A 19,186-nucleotide genomic window follows, 5' to 3' on the forward strand; every position below is an offset into this window, starting at 1 on the left:
ATGACCATCATCTCAGTAAATATGCGAAGTGCCATTGCCCAATTGAATGGCAGCGCAGAGAACTAGAAATCTCTCTCTAGCACAGGGGACTTCAAGAACTTCCTGTGAGCCGGAAATATGGAAGCAAGCCTTGGTCAAATCCAGCGAGGCTAGAAATTCCTCCAGCACCACAGAGGCTATGACCGAACGCATTGTCTCCATCTGAAATCGGGGCACTTCAGATCCAGGATTGGCTTCCAATTCTCTTTCTTGGGCACGACAAAGTATAGAGTATCTTCCCAAGCCTCATACTTCGACCTGTACAGGTTCTATAACTTGAATATTCATGAGATATGGTTGCTTGGGGACTTTGACCACTTTCTCTGGCCATCCGGCTGGAGACTCCACAAATAGGTCTAGCAGAGGATGAAAGAATTTGAGCTTGTAGCCCTTTCGAATTATGTCCAGTACCCAGTGATCTGAGCAAATCCTCATCCAGACTTCCCAGTAAGCAGACAACCGTCCTCCTAAGGCACACGGGCAACTCTGATCCTCGAGGGCCGGAATTCAATTGGGTTTTCAGGATTTCCCCAATGAATATGCATTGAAAGCAGTGCATGCAATTAGATCTCATTGGGGAAATCCTGAAAACACGATTGGATTCTGGCCCTCGAGGACCAGAGTTGCCCATGTCTGTCCTAAGGCTTAGAGCTGCTCATGACAGAACGCTGAGCAGCAGAGGTCTTTAGGGATTCCAGCTTCAAAAGCCACAAAGATTCTGTGATGACCTCCAGCAAAGCTGCCGACTTAGAAAAGCTTCTATTAGTTTCTATCTCTGAAGCCCAAGCAAGGTTGAAGACAGATGTTATCAATTGATAATTATTTGTATGGATGGATTTAATCACATTGAGTGTACAACAGTGGCATATATTTGCAGGGCTTAGAAAAGCGGCACAATGTTGGGTCGTCTCCTTAGTTCAGGTCTGCTATAGCCTTTTGACTGTGATCCCCAGTCTCAGATCCTGAATTCTCCAAGACTGATGATTCATTTTGAGGGACTAAAGGCATTGATTCTGATTTCCAGCCCTCCCAGTCTTTCTCAGACTGGACCTCCGGTTCCTAAAGGGTACCTTCTGAGGGATCAACCCATCCCCCTCAACAGATGGTGGAACCTCAGACAGTGCAGAGCGACCCTATTAAGTCAAATAGGTTTCAAACATCAGACCAACAAAATCGGGGCTAAAGTATACCCTAAGGACTTCTTGTCTCCTTGGTGGCCCAGAGGCATCCGCACATCACTAACCAAGGGCTCTGGAAGGAAATTTTGTCCCAAAAAATGAGCCACCTGCGATTCCTCTGTCCTAGAGGGACCAAAGGGGGCTCATTGCTCCTGTCCTTCCCTCATGTGCCCCGAAGCATGTGGACCATGGATGCTCCTCAGTTGGCCATTCAGCACAAATCTGGCATGAATTGGGATAAAACAGCCTGAGGAGTTCATCTCTACCTATTTTAATCAAAATTAAGGTTCTTTTGGAGGCAGATTTAGAGAATGACACGGGGACAAATTTCCTGCAAGTTTTGTCACTGCCCCTGTCCCATTCCTCTAAGCTCTGCCTTAACTGCACAAGCCTCAAACACTTATGATTTTTAAGGGTTTGAGACTTGTGCAGACGAGGACAGAGCTTGCAGGAATGGGGCAGGGGCAGGAGCAAGGCAGGGACAGAACTCACAAGGATGGAAAAATGAGTCCCATGGGGTCGGGGAATAATTTGTCCCCATGTCATTCTCTAGATCAGGGGTAGGGAACTCCGGTCCTCGAGAGCCATATTCCAGTCGGGTTTTCAGGATTTCCCCAATGAATATGCATGAGATCTATTTGCATGCACTGCTTTCAATGCATATTCATTGGGAAAATCCTGAAAACCCGACTGGAATATGGCTCTCGAGGACCGGAGTTCCCTACCCCTGCTCTAGATAGACAGACTTTTGAAATCAGATTGAGAAATTCAAGATGGCCACCATGGCACCAAAAAATGGCCCAGGAGAAGTAAATAAAAGTACAAAAAATTCAGAAAAGGGTTTTTTGGAGGTAAGAGACCGAAATCCCAGCCCCAGAAACCTCTAAAAAAGGCAATTAGAAACCCCACCCCTGAAGTCTCCCATAATCCCCAATGATGTGTACTCACAGTTATGCTGGTGCTGTGCTTGCTCCAGCTAAAACAGCAACTGGAATATGGTGATGACTACTACTGTCTCAGACAAGGATGTCAAATGCTTGTTTCTTCGGGCTGGTAGTCAGTTAGTTATAACCTCCACAGCAACTCATTGGGAGGGGGGAAGGAATGCAGCCGGCACTTGATAGAATCCTCAGGATAGACACGGGCCACACAGCCTTCCCCACGCCTTCCAAAAACGTTAGTGCAGGCTGGCTAGGCAGGTGTCCTTTAAAAAGGTTGTACTCCAAGCTATAGACTTCTAACAGGAGTCTGTCTTCTCCCAAGCAGAGCTGCTCCAGTAAAACTGGGAACCTCTAAAGCACAGAAAACCCTCAAATTCAAGATAAACTCTCCCCCTCCAACCCCCCCACAATAAAACATAATCAAATCAGATCACTCACTTTCATCTCACTTACAGAAGGGTAAAACTGAGGAGCTACAGTGCAGCCTAGAGATACAGGAGGTGGAAATGAAAAAATTTAGATGCCTTCTACTCAACTCACGATTAGAGGTGAACCCTCCCACTGGTTCAAGACTAATATGCCTTTTGCCCTAGAACATACATTCAAATCTGCTACAACTAAAACCATTTTTATAGATAGATTATAATGAACCCATGAATGTGGCCCTTTAATCTGATGTATCATCTGGAAATTTTCTTTCAGGATGAAAGGCAATTTACTGAGAACAAATAAATTTTCAAGCTGGTAACTTTATAGGGCTTCATTATAGTATTGCTTTTATGTATTATCCCTCAAAGCTTTGTTAAAGTATAGGATATTGATTGAGATGTGATATCTTGCAGGTGAACATGATTATATCAGACAGCTAGAAGATATTTTTAGCTGGAACAATGTAGATAGGACCAACTGGGCAGACTTGATAGGCCCATTGGTTCTTATGCAATCTCATAGGATAGGTATCTAGATTCCTATTTTACACATTGTACCAAGTATCTGTGATAAACTTTCACTTTATTTTTAAGCTCTTATAACTAAAATGATCATACTTGGAACTTTCTCTAACCCAATGACAAAAAAAAAAAAAACTTCTGTGTTTCCGTTGATCAGTTTATTAGAGGATATTAAAGGTTACAACAACTTGTACACTTCAATATGTTTAATTAAAAAAAAAGGAGGAGTGGTGCACTAATCAACAATACCAGATTGAACAGCAACCATCTGGGATTATTTCTAACGGTATTGCCAAGCTACGCTAAACAAAGGAATAAAACTCACACTAAAAGTTTTGATCATAAAATGAAGCAATTGTAAAGCACGAGCACGGAAGTAACGTTTACATTTTTCATGGATGCCTGTAGTCTTCATGGAACAGATCCTGCAAACTAAAATGACAGAAAAGAAGCTAGTGACTCGGTTACAAAGGCAGCGCACTGGCATATGTTTCACGTTTGTACATTTTCAAAGTACAGTCCCTGTGTGCCAAGCAGATGACCAGGGAACATCATCATGCTAACATGAGCAAAGTCATGTGTTAAATCCACTTGAAAATCAGAATGGTCTCAGCACCAGAACTGTGCAGGTGTCTTGTCCCAAATTGAAAGCTGGGTACAAGAAAGCTCAGCCACACTATTAACTGCCCAATGCAGCAACTTAAGGATCCTTCAGGGATCTTGCAGGGGAAGCTCTAGATCTTAAAAACTACTTTCAAATTTCCTACCACCACCTGGGGAACTTTAAAGTTTTTTCTTTCTGCTTAAGCAGGTTTCATGAGCCCTGATGTGGCACAGAGTCCAACACCACCCAGCTGATACCAAAGCAAAACCAAATGCAGGTCCAGCAGCCAGTGGCTGAGTATGGAAATTCCAAGACTAAAGTTGGAAGCCACACCTTCTGCCATGTTTTACTTTAAAAATTTATCATCAAAATATGCCTACAAAAGGGCAAGAGAAGAGCTAAGGAAGGAAGGACATGAACAAGCAACATTGTCATAATGACTGTTTCATGAAATTCCTTTCAAAGTAAATCTTTCACACCCTGGTTAATGGGCAGTAGAATTAAGTCCCCACTGGTCAGCCCTAGCAAAATTTTAATTTCATGGCATGTCACAGAACAAGAAGCCATGGATTTCAAACTACTAAGTTTAAAGGAAATTTTATGCATTCATCCAACAGCATGGGATGCCAGGCAAGTGAACAGAGTATATGTGCAGAGAACAGAATACCTAATGAATATGGGCACTGAAAAGTAACTTTATTGAGGCAGAAAATTTTGGGCACAAGCAACTTTGACCCTTTGGGAGATCTTATTATCCCCCCAATATGTAGGTTAGGCCTTTGTCCTAGAACATAAGAACCGTCAAACTGGGTCAGAGCAAAAGTCCATCTAACCTGGCATCCTTTCTGACTGTAAAAAGCACAGGCTTACAGGAAGTAGTTAAGAAAACAGGGCATGTGTAACATGGTCCATCCCCTCTCATACCTTCTACTTTTCAGCAGTCATGCTTTAGGGATGTTCTGAATTCACAGTAACATCCCTGTTACATTCAATAGCCTGTGACTAACTTTGTCTTGCATAAACATGCCTAGGCCTTTCTGATCCTAGTTATGCTGTTAATCTCCACAAAAGTCCTGTCTCATCAAGCTTGGAAGTCAAGTTGGCGATAACATTCAAGAAAAGTAGAACCAATGTTTAAGACTAGCTTGTCATAGGAAGTAGCATTACAGAAACTAAAACTGTCCAATTAAGGATTGTAGTGCCCTTTTCTAAGACAAATATCAGAATTCTGATGATTCTCTGTAAAATGTTACTAATGTAAAAATGTCTGTTCCTGGCTGAAAAGTTAACTACGTCCAAAAGAAAACTGCTTTACAAGAAATGCAAAAGCATATACAAAATGTTCACTGCAACACAAAGGAGGCCATGGTGTAATATTAAAAAGGCAGCCTTCCTAGAAAGTTAGGTTGTAAGCCTGCTATAGAAAATATTGAATTCCTACTGTACCTAAATATAAATGGCCTTGAGATACCACAGAAAGGGCATGAGTTAAATCCAAAGGAAGAGATCTATTCCTATTGCAGTACTATGTGCCAGGAAAGCAAGATCACCAACCAGTGTGACAAATTCTAGCAGGAGTAAAGATGCATGAGAAAATTCATTTTACTAGAGAATTTGCATTTTTTTATGGACTATTTCCTGAACTAACAAAAGGATAAACAAACATTTTTCAGACAGTATGTGGAAGAGATATGGGTTTCCTCAAAATGTTGGTTTTTGGTTTTTTTTTAAATTTCAGGTACCAGGATGAACAAAAGCTTTCTGCTGAAGCAATGGTGTGAGAAGAAAAGCTGCTCTGTGGTTATCTGCAATAGAACTGCTCTATCTTCCATCTCATATTTGAATTGCAGTCCTACCTTATCCCTCTCCTCTTAATACAGCAATTCTTAAATTTGTGTCCCTTGACAAAAACCTGCAAATACATTCTGGGACAAGATGACGTATGAGAAAAGTCCCTGAAATATGGGAAAGCAGGAAGGTACTTGGATTTGTGTTCAGAGCCGCTTCTTTCACTTATAAAGCAGTTGTATTGGATTTGATATAATACCAAGGCCATGGAATAAGAAAATGGAAAGACAGTACAGTTCCAGCATCCAACAAGAAACATTAAATTTAAACATGTAAGGGAGCTTGAGCCAAGAGGAAGAAATTCCCAGTTAGACTAGAATTAAAAAAAATATTACTTTTCACTAAAGCTTCACATTTTTAGAGCATTTTATTGTGAATACGAGAAATACATAATATTCTCTTGCAATTTCTTCCCTTTCCTTCCTCAAGTGAAAATCAGTTTAACGCAAACAGTGACTGTTGCATGAATAATTCATATCAAGGAAAAAGGAGTGAGATGGTGGCAACTTCAAACACTCTGAAGAGTTACACATACATACACACCTACCTACCCCCATTTGTTTCTTTGTGAAAACAAGGAAAACTACTAAAATGCCTACTTTTGGTATTATCTGATCATGTTTCCCATTCCTAGACTATGTATTTCAGACAACATGAACAGTGAACTACAACAGATGCAATCTACTGGAAAAAGATTAGGTTCTTGATAATATCTTTTCCAGTAGATAGGAATGGTATGCCGAAATGTAGGGTCATCTTTGCATAGTCGTGAGCACTCTGCAGAAGATGTCAACCATTGTTTTTCAGCTCCTCCTCCTCCTTGGTATCTGCTGACCCCTTCAGTTCATACTAAAGCCGGTGACAACCCTAAAGGAAGAGAAAGGAGAAGGAGGGGTACGGGGAGCTCCCCAAAACCAAGTGTCTGATCTCCTCAGATAAATGCAAAATAATCATTGAATGAACAGAAATGCAAGAAAAACCCCATAACAAGAACATAACATCCTGAATATTTATGGAGCTCAAACATTCCTCCCTTAAGACTCTTCATAATCCCATAGTCTGACTGACAGGAAAATCTGAACTGTGAAGCTGACCATTAAGCTCGAGTCAGAAAGCATCAGATATTTGCTGGGCGGGAGGTTCAAACAAACCATTCCTACCTACTGGAAAAGATATTATCAAGATACGAGAACATAATTTATTTTTCCAGTGCAATAAGAATGGTATGCTGAACCGTAGGGATGTATCTAAGCAGTCCCCAAACTCTCAGGTGGGATAGAGGAGCCTGCTTGTAGTACCGAGAACCCATACCTCATCTTGCCTGAGTAACACAAAAAGATTGTCTGAGATACGAAACTTATTGATTATTTTTACCTTTAAGGCCTTGTCCTTTTTCGTGGACCTGTGGGGTGAAATGCTGGCAGTCTAACCTCTTGGTCAACCTGAAATTCTGAAACAACCTTCGGCAGAAAGGAGGGAACCGTCCGCAAAGTCACTCCCACTTCCATGATCCGGAGAAATGGTTTTCTGCATGACAGGGCCTACAATTCTGCGACTCTCATGGCAGAAGACCACCAAGACAATTGCTTTAACCGTCAGATCCATGAGAGAAGCTTCCTGTAAGGGTTCATATGGGGGGCTCTGCTGAATCCCTGAGAGACCACATTAAGATTCAAGGACGGAAATGGTGCTCGAATCAGAGGCCGAAGTCTCAATACATCCTTCATGAACTTGACTATGTCTGGGTGGGTTGCTAGTGAAGCTTTTCTCTCAGTCCCGGAAGCACAAAAGTCCTGCTACTTGAACCCTAAGGGGCGCCATCAACATTCCCTTATCAAGGCCTTTCTGCAGAAACGCCAGTATAGACGAGATGGAAGCATTGCCCAGATCTAACTTTTCTTTGCTGCAATAGCGCTGAAACGTCTCCCATACCTTAGTATACGCTGAAACCGTTGTTGGCGTTTTGGCTTTAAGCAGAGTAGCAATGACTACTTCTGAGTACCTTTGTGGACTAGCACTGCATACTCAAGAGCCATGCCATAAGACCAAAGTGTCTGGATCTTCTAGGGCAATCAGCCCCTGTGAGAGCAAGTCTGGATATATCTGGAGTCAGAGACTGCTTCTTTTGTAGTGCATGAGATCCAATCTGGTGCTACGATAACCACTGGAACCATGTGATGAGCTGTGCAGTGGATTGCCTGGCCTATCATGGGCCAAGGGGGGAAACATGTACAGCAGCTCGGTTTCTAGCTTTGGTTGAACCAGGGCATCTAAGGCTTGCACTTCCATGCTCATATCTTTGACTAAAGAACCAATCCACCTTCTTTTTTTTTCGCAGTTGCCATGAGGTTGAACATTGGGCAACCTCATCTGCACATAATGGCCTGGAAGGCTTGCAGAGACAATGTTCACTCTTGGATCCAATGTCTGCATGCTGAGGAAGTTCATTTGAACACTGTCCGCTCCTGCCACATGAGCCACAGACAATGCCTACAGATGAGTTTCTGCCCAACAGAACGCTGCCGCCTCCTGTAGTACCCTCTCTACTGACATAAGCCACCCATGTGGCATTGTCGGAGAAGATTCCGATTGCCATGCCCTTCAGCAAAGACTTCAGTTGGAGCAGCACCATCTGAACTGTTTGGAGTTCTGGTTTGTTGACAGACCACTTCTGTTGAGACGGGGTCCATTGGTCTTGGACTACCTGTCTGCTGAAATGAGTCCCCCCAGCCAAACAAACTGGCAGCCGTTCTTAGGGCGCCGCATCCTCTTTGCCAAAGACTGTGGACGAAGCCACCAGTTTATGCTGCACTGGGCTGCCACCATCCAGGGAAGCGGAATTTGCAGGGAGCCCCTTTGAGGTGACCAATGAGACAGCAATATGCCTTGGAGAGGTCACATGTGTGCCCTCCCCCAGGACACTACCTGTGCCATGACCCCATAACTTGGAGATAATGCCATGCCATAGGCTCTGGTTTGGCCAACAAGGCTGTAATCTGAGTACAAAACACCTGTCTGTGTGCTTCTGGAAGAAAGACTTAGCCCTTCGCCCTGTTGAATAAAACTCCCAGATATTTGAGATGCTGTGATAGCACTAGGTGGCTCTTCCAGAAGTTCACAATCCATCCCAGATTGTGCAGAATCTCAAAAACTGCTGCAACCACTTTTTCTTCCTCTGGGTGGGAAGGAACTCTCATTAGCTAATTATCACTATCTGAAGCCCTGAAAGGCTCTCTGGGTAGAGGTCCCTGTGAAATATTGGCAAGAGTGCTTCAAGCCACGAAAGACTCCCCAACTCTGGCCTCTAGGTGCTTGCAGTCTGCTGTCTGGTAAAGATTTGGACCCGTGATCTTGTACACTGGCCATGAGATCATTTAGGCCCTTGCCAAATAGCATCTGTCATCTAAAATGAAGCCTGCTCAGTATCGCTTTAGAAGTTGAATCACCTGCCTATTGTCTGATCCAAAGCATATGCCAGGCAGTGATTGAAAAGGCCGAATGCCTGCCAACACAAGCTGAGGCAGGGACTCAGAGTCTGCCAGGGTCTGAGCTCTTAGCCTAGACTGAGAGGCGCATGCCACAAAGGAGGTTGCAGCTGCAGTCTTAACCCCTAAGGTCAAAGCCTCAAACTGCTTTCAGAGGACCATATCCACTCTGCAGACCTGTGGATCTTTTAAAACCACTCATCCCTCACTAGGGAAGTATGCTTGGTTACCTGGGCTACCAGGGAGCCTACTTTTGGCAAAGCAAACATTTACTGGAATTACTGATCCATTGGATACACTTTAGCCATGGTTTTAGCGACCTTCAGGGATACTTCAGGGGTCTCCCAGTACTTATGATTAAAGATCCTCATGCACGGATGCTATGGGAAGGACGTGGGCTGAGCCCGGACTCTACGCAGAAGAGAACACTGGGAAGACAGGGTTTGCAGAGGGATTTGGTAATGATCTCCATTAGAGCTGAGAACTTAGAATAGTCAGCGGATGGGGGGACCTCTCCTTGATCTACAGCCAATATATCTTGGTCCTCTACATAGGAGGCCATATCACTCATAAGAGAAGCCTCACTTTAGGACAGTAAAGGAATTGGATGCGACCCCTTATCTTCCAAGTCCCTGCCAGAAGGACTATCATAGTCCAAAATAACCTCCGCTTTTAGGGAGGAAGTGTTCTGAGACTTGATCAGCATAAGCCTGCCAGAGTAGATTAATAAACTCTGGGGTAAAGGACTGAGAGGGCAAGTCTCCTTGTCTTTAGGGTGGAGCAGACATCTTTTTTTGGGTTACGAAGCCTCTGCGCCCTGATGATGTGCAGAGCTGCTGTCCCATGAGGTATTTTGTCACCTGATGGGCCCACTTGTCTTTCTTCAACCCTCCTCCGACCCCTCCTTCCTGTCCTGCATGGCACATTGGTGCTGGTCAGGCGTCCATCCAGCGCAAATAAGGCATGATATAGCGGTATTAGGGTCTAAGGACTCCATCCCTATCGATTTTGAGGCAAAATGAGGTGTTTTGAGAAAGTGAGCTTAGGAAAAAAAAAAACCAAATTCGGGAAATCCAAGATGGCTGCCACGGCAGCTTTTTGGCACAAAATAACAGCTTGAAAACACTTCATGGTTGACCTACAAACACTAAAATTGGACTTTAGAGGGAGGGAACAAGGCTCTAGCTGTAGAAAGCAAAGTTACTTACTTGTAACTGGTGTTATCGAAGTACAGCAAGCAGATATTCTTATATATGGGTGACATCATCCATGGAGCCTGGTACAGACAGTCCTCAAGTGCAGTTATCACTTTAAAACTTGAAGATCGCCTGCATCGCGCATGGGTGAGTGTCTTCCTGCCTACGAGACCATCAGTTTAGTTAAAAAAAAAAAAGAGCTAAGGAGTCAACTAGGGGAGGTGGGAGGCTTGTAAGAATATCTGCCTACTGTTCTTGGATTAACACCTTTTACATGATAAGTAACTTCGCTTTATCTCAGGACAAGCAGGCAGAATATTCTTACATATGGGGGACTCTAGCTGCCAGGGTCATGAGTCTGGATGAGCCTGGCAAAACCCAATAGGATTGGAGGGAAGTTGGCCTCTAAGTGGCAAATAAATTTCTCAGAACTGTTTGGTTTGGCCAAACAGACTATCTTATCTGGGATGATTCTCCAAAGAGTAATGAGATGTGAAGGCATGGATTGAGGACCAAGTGGCTGCCTTGCAGATGTCTTCAATAGTAATGTTAACATAGCTGAGCTACTGAAGTGTCATTGCTCACACTTTATGTATAGTGACATGGACCTCAAGCATAGCAAAAGGATATACAGTCAGCCAGCCATGTTGAGATGGTTCTCTTGGTGACAGGAGCTCCAAGTCTGTTTGGATCAAATGACAGAAGAGATGAGTAGAAGTCCGATTTAAGTAATAAGTGAGGAATGTCAGTTTTGTAAAATGTAAGGATGGTCGCACCCCCACAATGTTAGGTTGGAGGGGTTAAGTGAAATGCGCACTGACAGACGCCAGGTCCCAGGTTCAGTTCCCTCACAGATGACTCACCAGAAAGTAGAATAAAGAAGGCATAGCCAGAGGTGTTTGCATAAAGAATATATTATAGAAATAGCCTTACAGAAAAGCAATATTTATAATCATTACAATTAAGCATTACAATTAAATAGAGAGCATAGCAGTTTCCCTGCCTTACAGAGGTCAGAGGCAAAGAGGGACATAGAAGCTTGCAGTTCTAGGAAGCTTCGTGTTCCATAGATAAAGGGAAGGATAGACAGAGAGAGGGAGAGCCAAGACAGAACCAGAGTGCCAAGCAAAGAGCCAAGAGATAGCTAGATAGAAAGAAAGAGAGAGAGAGAGAGCGCCAAGACCCCTCTCATGATAGCTTGATAGAAAAAGAAATAGATATTGATAGAACAGAGAGCAGGCTTTTATACCTTGGAATCTTATTCTGAATAGAGAAAATATTGTATCTCCCAGTATCTTTCTGTTTAGAACTTGCAAACTGTTTGAAACAATGGTTTATTTAATTGACAAAGGAGGGCGTAATACCTGCAAGCATGGTGATGGGATTAGGTCTCTGGCTTCTTTGTTTCTTGATCTGTGCACTTGGACCTAAGCACCCTCTTAATCAGACATTAACACCTTTTAGCTAGTCATGATTCAATCAGGGAAACTTAACACAGTCTCCCTGCCTTACAGAGTCTATCTGCATTCCCATGCCAGGGTCAGATTGATATAATTTCCCATAGGCTTTTGCTGACATAAGTAATGCCAACTAAAATGCTGAATGGTAGCGACAGCTAGGCTGACAAGGGATAGCTTACAGTCCAATATGTGGACTGCATCTTCACTAGGATGAGAATGTGGTCTTGGAAAGGCGACAAGTCCAATTCAGATGAAATTCAGAGACGACTTTAGGGAAGAACTTCAGGAGAGAATGTGGTAGAATGTTGTAAAATGGCTTAAGAGGGTCCAAGGGCCCAATATAAAAACTTGATAAATAAAAATGTTGAAACCAGGCTACTGGGAAGGCACAAAAGTACTAATAAAGAACAAACGCACAAAAAGCACGCATAAAATAGATGCTTATAGTACGCTTGCTGAGAGAAACTGGAAGAAACAGTTGAAAGTTGAACGGGGATAGATTCCGTACAAATGTAAGGAAGTTCTTTTTCACCCAGAGAGTGGTAGAAAACTGGAACACTCTTCCGGAATCTGTCATAGGGGAAAACACCCTCCAGGGATTCAAGACAAAGTTAGACAAGTTCCTGCTGAACAAGAACGTTCACTGTTAGGGCTAGTCTTAGTTAGGGCGCTGGTCTTTGACCAGAGGGCCACCGCGTGAGCGGACTGCTGGGCATGATGGACCACTGGTCTGACTCAGCAGCAGCAATTCTTATGTTCTCAGCTCTGCAAAAAATTAAGAATTGACGGTCCTGTGAATGGGCAGGAAAGCACTTGTGCATGCGTGGTATGGGAGGTCTTTAAGTTTTAAAATGACACTGTACTTGAGGACTGTCCGTGCAAGGCTTTGTGCATGATGTCACCCATATGTAAGAATATATTGTCCACGTTCTGGGAAAAACAGGCAAAACAGTTTTTCAGACCCAGACCCCGCCCCCCCTCCCCGATTTTCCCCATAAGCTGTCACAGCCTGTACTCACAAACCATGTGCAAGGAAAAAGGTTCTGCAGCCTGCTTCAGCTCGAGAGTAGCTGGATCTGGAGGAAAATACTGCCAAGATCATCAAGCTGCCAGTTGGACCTCAGTCAAACTGACCCTCCACTTCCCCAGGCCGCAATGGCCACCAAGCCGAAAAGGGGACGGGACTACAGCCAGCATCATGAGCACCACAAAGCATACTACTGATGCCTCACAACCGTGCTCAAGCTCCTGACCAAGTCAAGGAAGTGAGCAAAATGCTGAGGGTCTGGAACCCTTTGCTCCACAAATATCCAGCATGCTGGATGAACGGGTCCCCGAAGGATGCACCTGCCAGCTGCAGTCTTGTTCTCCTCTCCATGCAAGCACAGCTGGTCCTAGAGCTGCATAATAACGGCAAACAACCAAAAAACTGCAAAAAATCAATAAAGAGAGCATATCAGAATGACACATGCTCGCCTGCAAAATGAAGAACTGAAGGGGGCAGCAGAGACCGGGGAAGAGGAGGAGCTGATAATCCGTGACCGACATCTTTTGCAGAGTGCTGTTGACTATGCGAGGATGACCCTACAGTTCAGCGGAAACACTTTTCAGACAAATATATCCAAAGATACCTCTAACTCCCTTGTAAAATGCTATGACTACATCTCTCCACACTTCCAAACAAACCCAAACCAATATACTAAATCCCTCACCTCAAATGTACTAGTTTTTCCTAACATTTTCATCTGGCTGCCAAATGTTAAGAGATCATTTCTGTTTTACTGGAATAAAATAATGGATTTGCCTAAAGAAGAAATAACTGATAATTCTTTCCTTTAATCCCAAAAGATCAATCCAGACCAGTGGGAATGTTGTATAAGCAGACTAGGAAATGGAGACAAAAAAAACCCCCCAAAACAAAACCTCCTGCAATTCACCCCTTTAAGGACTTTGTGCAGGCAATGACATTTACGGCCTCTTTTACAAAGCCATGCTAGCGGCTACCCTGCACTAATGGCCCCAAAGCCCATAGAGATTTAAAGGCCTTCGGGGCTGTTGCTGTAAAAGAGGCAGTTAGTATTTCAACTGACAAAGCAGTGTAGTATCTTCACAAGAAGATATATTACCATGCATGTTGTAGGTAGCCATTGCAGCCAAAGTATTCAAGCAGGTGCAAGAAAAGGTTGGGAGGAAAACAGGAGCAGCAGCATGTTCCAAAGAAGCAATGAAGACATTGTTCCTTTTGGGTGAAAAATCTCCAAGACATGGTGAAGAAACTCTTGTAGAAGGAAAAAGAAGTAGCCAAAGGTAGGATTTATTATATATAAGAACATAAGAATAGTCTGGATCAGACCAGTAGATTGTCTTCACGATAAGTTGATCTCATAGATAAGGCAAAGGCAGTTTTGGGACTAAAATGGCTAAAACTGGTGTGATCCGTGTATAAGTTCAGTATATTCATTAACCATTTGGTTACCTGACACAGCCAATTCTGACCCCCTCCAAAGCCAATAAGTTTTTTTTTCCTTGCTTCACTCATACCTCACCATCCAGATCTAGCATGCGCCCTCTGCTGTTCACCTCTCCCATTCCCACGTAAGCCAAACATGGCCTTTTTGCTATATTGGATGCTTCCAGCCCCTCTATTGACAAATACCTTCAGTGCTCATAAATCTTCTATACAGCACTGGCACTGGAGCACACATTGCTTGAGAAGCTCTAGACCATGCCCTCTGACTCACTTCCTGTTTCAGCAGAGCAAGGTGTGGGATTGTGAAGCCTCCAAAAGGGGTGCACAGGGCAATTATCAGTATAAGGAGATTATGTACTTACCTTGGTAAGCTCTTTTCCAGTAGATAGGTGAGATATTCTAGACCAGGGGTGTCCAATGTCGGTCCTCGAGGGCCGCAGTCCAGTCGGGTTTTCAGGATTTCCCCAATGAATATGCATAAGATCTATGTGCATGCACTGCTTTCAATGCATATTCATTGGGGAAATCCTGAAAACCCGACTGGACTGCGGCCCTCGAGGACCGACATTGGACACCCCTGTTCTAGACCTTAGGGTTATTTACCTTTACCCACATGGGCTGCAGAAGAGATCCATTCCAGGTTTTTCACTCTGCCTCTAGAGTACTTCACAGGCTAGCTTAGCTCCTCCCAGCAGTCAGTACCCATGCATAGAGAGACATTCCCATCTGTGAAGTAGAGGCACCTGTAACGATTAGCTAAAACATTGTTCTGCTCGAAACAACTAAACGGTACCCTTAACCGCCACCATAGGCTTCAAAGAAGCTCAGGAACTGCTCCCATAACAGGTTGAACATATTTACAAATACTTCCTAGCCCCTAAGGGCTGACCGATCTCCATAAAACAGATTAGCAACATAGGAGACTGAAATCTGACACCGAACTCAGGCACAGCAAGGACGGGGGGGGGGGGGGGGGAGTGTCTAGAATGTCTCACCTATCTACTGGAAAAGAGCTTACCATGGTAAGTACATAATCTTTTCCAGTGCAATAGGCGAGACATTCTAGATCAGTGTTTTTCAACCTTTTTGCACCTATGGACCGGCAGAAATATAAGAATTATTCTGTGGACCGGCATCAATCTGTGGATCGGCGGTTGAAGAACACTGGGCTAAGTCGTGGGCCAGACCCCGCCCATCTCTACCCAATCTCCACCCTAGACCCTGCCCCCAAAATAGTACTAATTGCACCTTACACTTCCAGTGCCTCATCTGGAAGCCTTCCCTCTGACGTTGCAATGTCAGAGAGAAGGCTTCCGGTTCAGGTGCAGGATGCCCGTAGGAGCCACTGCCCATGGCTTTGTGCACTGAATCAGTTAGGAAGAGGGAGCTGGCTCGAAGATATCGCCGCATTGATCGCACCGTGGACCAGTGGTTGAAGAACACTGTTTTGGGCCTGGTGCACGTGCTGGCCCTGTAGACCGGCACAAAATTTCTGTGGACCGGCACTGGTCCATGGACCGGTGATTGAAGAACACTGTTCTAGACCACAGGGATGTACAAAAGAAAACCCCCAAAGAGTCAGGATGGGTTAGCTGCACCAGCCCTTAAGACCAAGGACCTGAAAGCTGAGTCCCGTCTGGCAGCAACATCCACTCTATAATACATGGCAAACGTGACGAGACGACCAAGTCGCCGCCCTGCAAATCTCCTCAGGAGAAACAGATCATGCTTTGACCCATGAAGAAGCCACACTCCTGGAAGAATGTGCCTTAACAGAAACAGGAGACTGCAAGAATGTAGGTGGACAAAATGGCTCTATGGATCCACTGGGAAATCGTGGCCTTAAAAGCGGGAGCACCTCGCTTAATCGAATGCATCAGCAGAAACAGATGGTCAGAAAGGCGAAACTTGTTAGTGACCTCCAGATAACACAGTAGAACCCTGCGCATGTCCAACTTTTTCAGTAGACAATCCTGATGTTTGGAACCTGTCGGTTGAAAAACAGGCAAACACACCTTCTGATTGACATGGAAAGTCGTAACCACCTTCGGCAAAAAGGAAGGAACTGTCCGGAGTGAAACTCCCATCTCCGAAATTCAGAGAAAGAGGTCTCAACAAAAAAATGCCTGCAGTTCGGAAACCCTACGGGTAGAAGTGATGGCGACAAGAAAAAGTCTTGAGCATTAAATCCAGGAGAGAAGCATCGCAAAGGTGCTCGAAAGGAGCTCTGATAAGGCCCGACAGTACTATGTTAAAGTCCCAGGCTGGGAACAAATGCTTAACAGGCGGCCGGACCTGAAGAGTCCCCTTCAAAAAACAAGCATCTGGGAAAGGAATCCAAGATGGCGGCAGCATAGTGGATCATTTCTGAGCTAGAGACCAGAGCTCCTGTTGTTACCTCAAAAATGTCTCATTCAAAGAGAAAGGGGAATGTGAGGCCTGAACTTTTGGCGGCAGGCACTTCTCTACCTGCTCAGCGATCCATGCAAAGTTTTGTCTTTACTTCGTCTCCACAAGTGTCCGGAGTGCAGTCTGTTGTCTCTTTGGCGGGAGGAGCCGTCAAGGAGCTGGACTTTGATGTTTCACTCTCCCTTCCGGGCTCTGTTCCTCCGCCACCTCCGGCTCCTGCCATGGCACAGCTGGTGGTTCCCAGTGAGGAGTGCTTGTCCGGGAAAACCCCAATCCAAGGGGCAACTGCTGCGAGATTTGGAGAGGAGCATGGAGAGCTGGGAGGAGTAGTGCAGGCTACTCCCCAGCTAGTGAAACTGGCAGCAATCACCCTGGAGAGCATTTGGGAAGCTCTCCAGACACTGAACATCTCAGGATTTCAAACGAAATTTCAGCTTTAGTAAGTACAGTTGATATTCTGGGAAAGAAATTGGATGGAACTAAAGTAGAATTTTCTCAAGAATTAAAAAAGGTCTCAGACAAGACTGAGAAACTTGAAGATTTAACGTCCAGGATGGTAAAAGAAAGACTTGCTCTTAATAGGAAGATTGAACAAATAGAAAATTTTAATCGCAGATTGAATATAAGAACTCTCAATTTTCCTAAATCTCTGGTGATGACACCCATTGACTTATTGAAAAAAATACCTGACTGAAATTCTGAATTTTCCCTCTGACAATATTCCGCCAGTAAATCGTATTTACTATTTGCCAAAGAAAAAAGAAATGGGATCGGATCCAGCTAATTTACAATTAAGTCCAGTTAATGCTCCTTTAAATGTTACAAACTTATTGGAATCCACCATCGCTGAGAATACTGAAAGAGCAACTTTATTGGTGTCCTTTGTGTTTGAACAGGACGTTAATGCTATCTTTAAAATGTTCTTTAGAAATTCTCAGGTACTATTTTGTGGTAAAAAAGTCTGGATATTTCCAGACGTTACCAGACAAAGTCAAGAAAGAAGGAAATTATTTCTTGTCATGAAACCTGAAGTGGTTTCCTTGGGTGCCTCATTTCTGCTTTCCTATCCTTATAAATGCATTAAAAAATTTTAAGGATAAAATATGTGTTCTTTTCCCCAGAACAACTAAGGGCATTTATTGATATGAAGAAATTGGTTACTGGGAATGTTTAGTGTTACTGAACAGTTTAATTTGAATTGTGGGATAACTGTTAAGCCATGCCTTAATAATTATTTTCTAAGATAGAAGAATCTTCTCTTTAATTTTACTTGGATTTCTTGACTCTTGCTTTGATTGTGGTCCAAGAAAGATTTATAGATTAGGTAATTTTTTGTTCAATTTCCTGTTTGTACAATTCTTTCTGTATTTCTTAAACAAGTATATTCTTGGATATAATTTTCAAATCCTTAATAAAAAAAACAAGCATCTGGATGCAACGCTAACAATGACCGGCTAACCCAAGATCAGAAACAAGATAGATCAGCCACCTGGACTTCAGACACCACATGGAGGCCTTTATCCAGAACAGCTTGGAGAATAGCAAGGACCTGCAACACTGGAGCCGAAAAAGGACCCGCGACACTGGAGCTGAAAAAGATGTTCCACGCATTAATGTAGGCTGACACTGTGGACAACTTTTTAGATTTGAGAAGAGTAGTGATCACAAGCTCCGAATAGCCTGTACGTTCTAAGGCCGCACGCTCAAGAGCCAAGCCGTAAGAGCAAAGTGACCTGGATCTTCTATGGCTACTGGGCCCTGAGTAAGAAGGTCCGGCTAGACGCTCAGGCGCATACTGCGTCCTACCTGCAGTTGCATCAGATCCGCATACCATGGTCTTTGCGGCCAGTTGGAATCCACTAGAATGACGCAGCCTGGATGAGTCGCAATCCTCCGAAGAATCCGTCTGATCATGCCAGGGTGGAAAGACGTAAAGAATATTCGGAGGCCGTGGCTGTATGAGAGCATCGAGCCCTGTGCTTCTGGGCTCAGATCTGTGGCTGAAGAAGCGTAGCGCTTTCTTCTTATTTATTTATTCAATTTTCTATAACATTCTCCCAGGGGAACTCAGAACGGTTTACATTAATTATTCAGGTACTTGAGCTTCCCTATCTGTCCTGGCATGCTCACAATCTATCTAATGTACCTGGGGAAATGGGGGGGATTACAGGGTGCTGATGCTGTAGCTTTAACCACCGCGCCACACTCTTGTTTCGTGTCATGGTCATGAGGTCGAGGCGGGACTGTCCCCAGCATCTCACAATCGCCTGAAATACCTGAAGAAACAGGGCCCACTCGCTGGGATCCAGAGTCTGATGACTGAGGAAGTTCGCTTGAACATTGTCCACTCCATCAGTGCCAGGAGATGACGTTATGCCCAAAGGAAAAGAAGCTAGGCCTCCTGATCCAAGGGAGAGCTCTTGGATCCTCCCTGTCAATTGACATAGGCCACTGTTGTCCCATTGTCGGAAAAGGCCTGGACAGCCTGTCCCTCCAGAGACCTCTGTAATTCTTTCAGGGCCAGCCGAATGGTGCTGAGCTCCAGCTAATTGATGGACCACTTCCTCTGCAACGGAGTCCAACAGCCCTGAAAGGGACAACAATCG

General features: G+C 44.2%; 1 protein-coding gene across 2 annotated transcripts in view; it reads right to left on the reverse strand.

Moving 5' to 3' along the window:
* Positions 1-19,186, reverse strand: part of LOC117364740 (SURP and G-patch domain-containing protein 2-like) — a 140,755-nt gene that overhangs the window by 17,522 nt on the left and 104,047 nt on the right. The window contains exon 11 of one of the 2 annotated variants that reach the window (XM_033954290.1): positions 3,252-3,540. The exons of the other annotated variant lie outside the window; for it this stretch is intronic. The gene's annotated coding sequence lies outside the window, so the exon portion shown is untranslated. Of the gene's footprint in view, positions 1-3,251; positions 3,541-19,186 lie in introns of those variants that run through there. 2 annotated transcript variants of the gene reach the window in all.

Source organism: Geotrypetes seraphini, chromosome 8, assembly GCF_902459505.1.
Source record: "Geotrypetes seraphini chromosome 8, aGeoSer1.1, whole genome shotgun sequence".
NCBI classification, from domain to species: domain Eukaryota; kingdom Metazoa; phylum Chordata; class Amphibia; order Gymnophiona; family Dermophiidae; genus Geotrypetes; species Geotrypetes seraphini.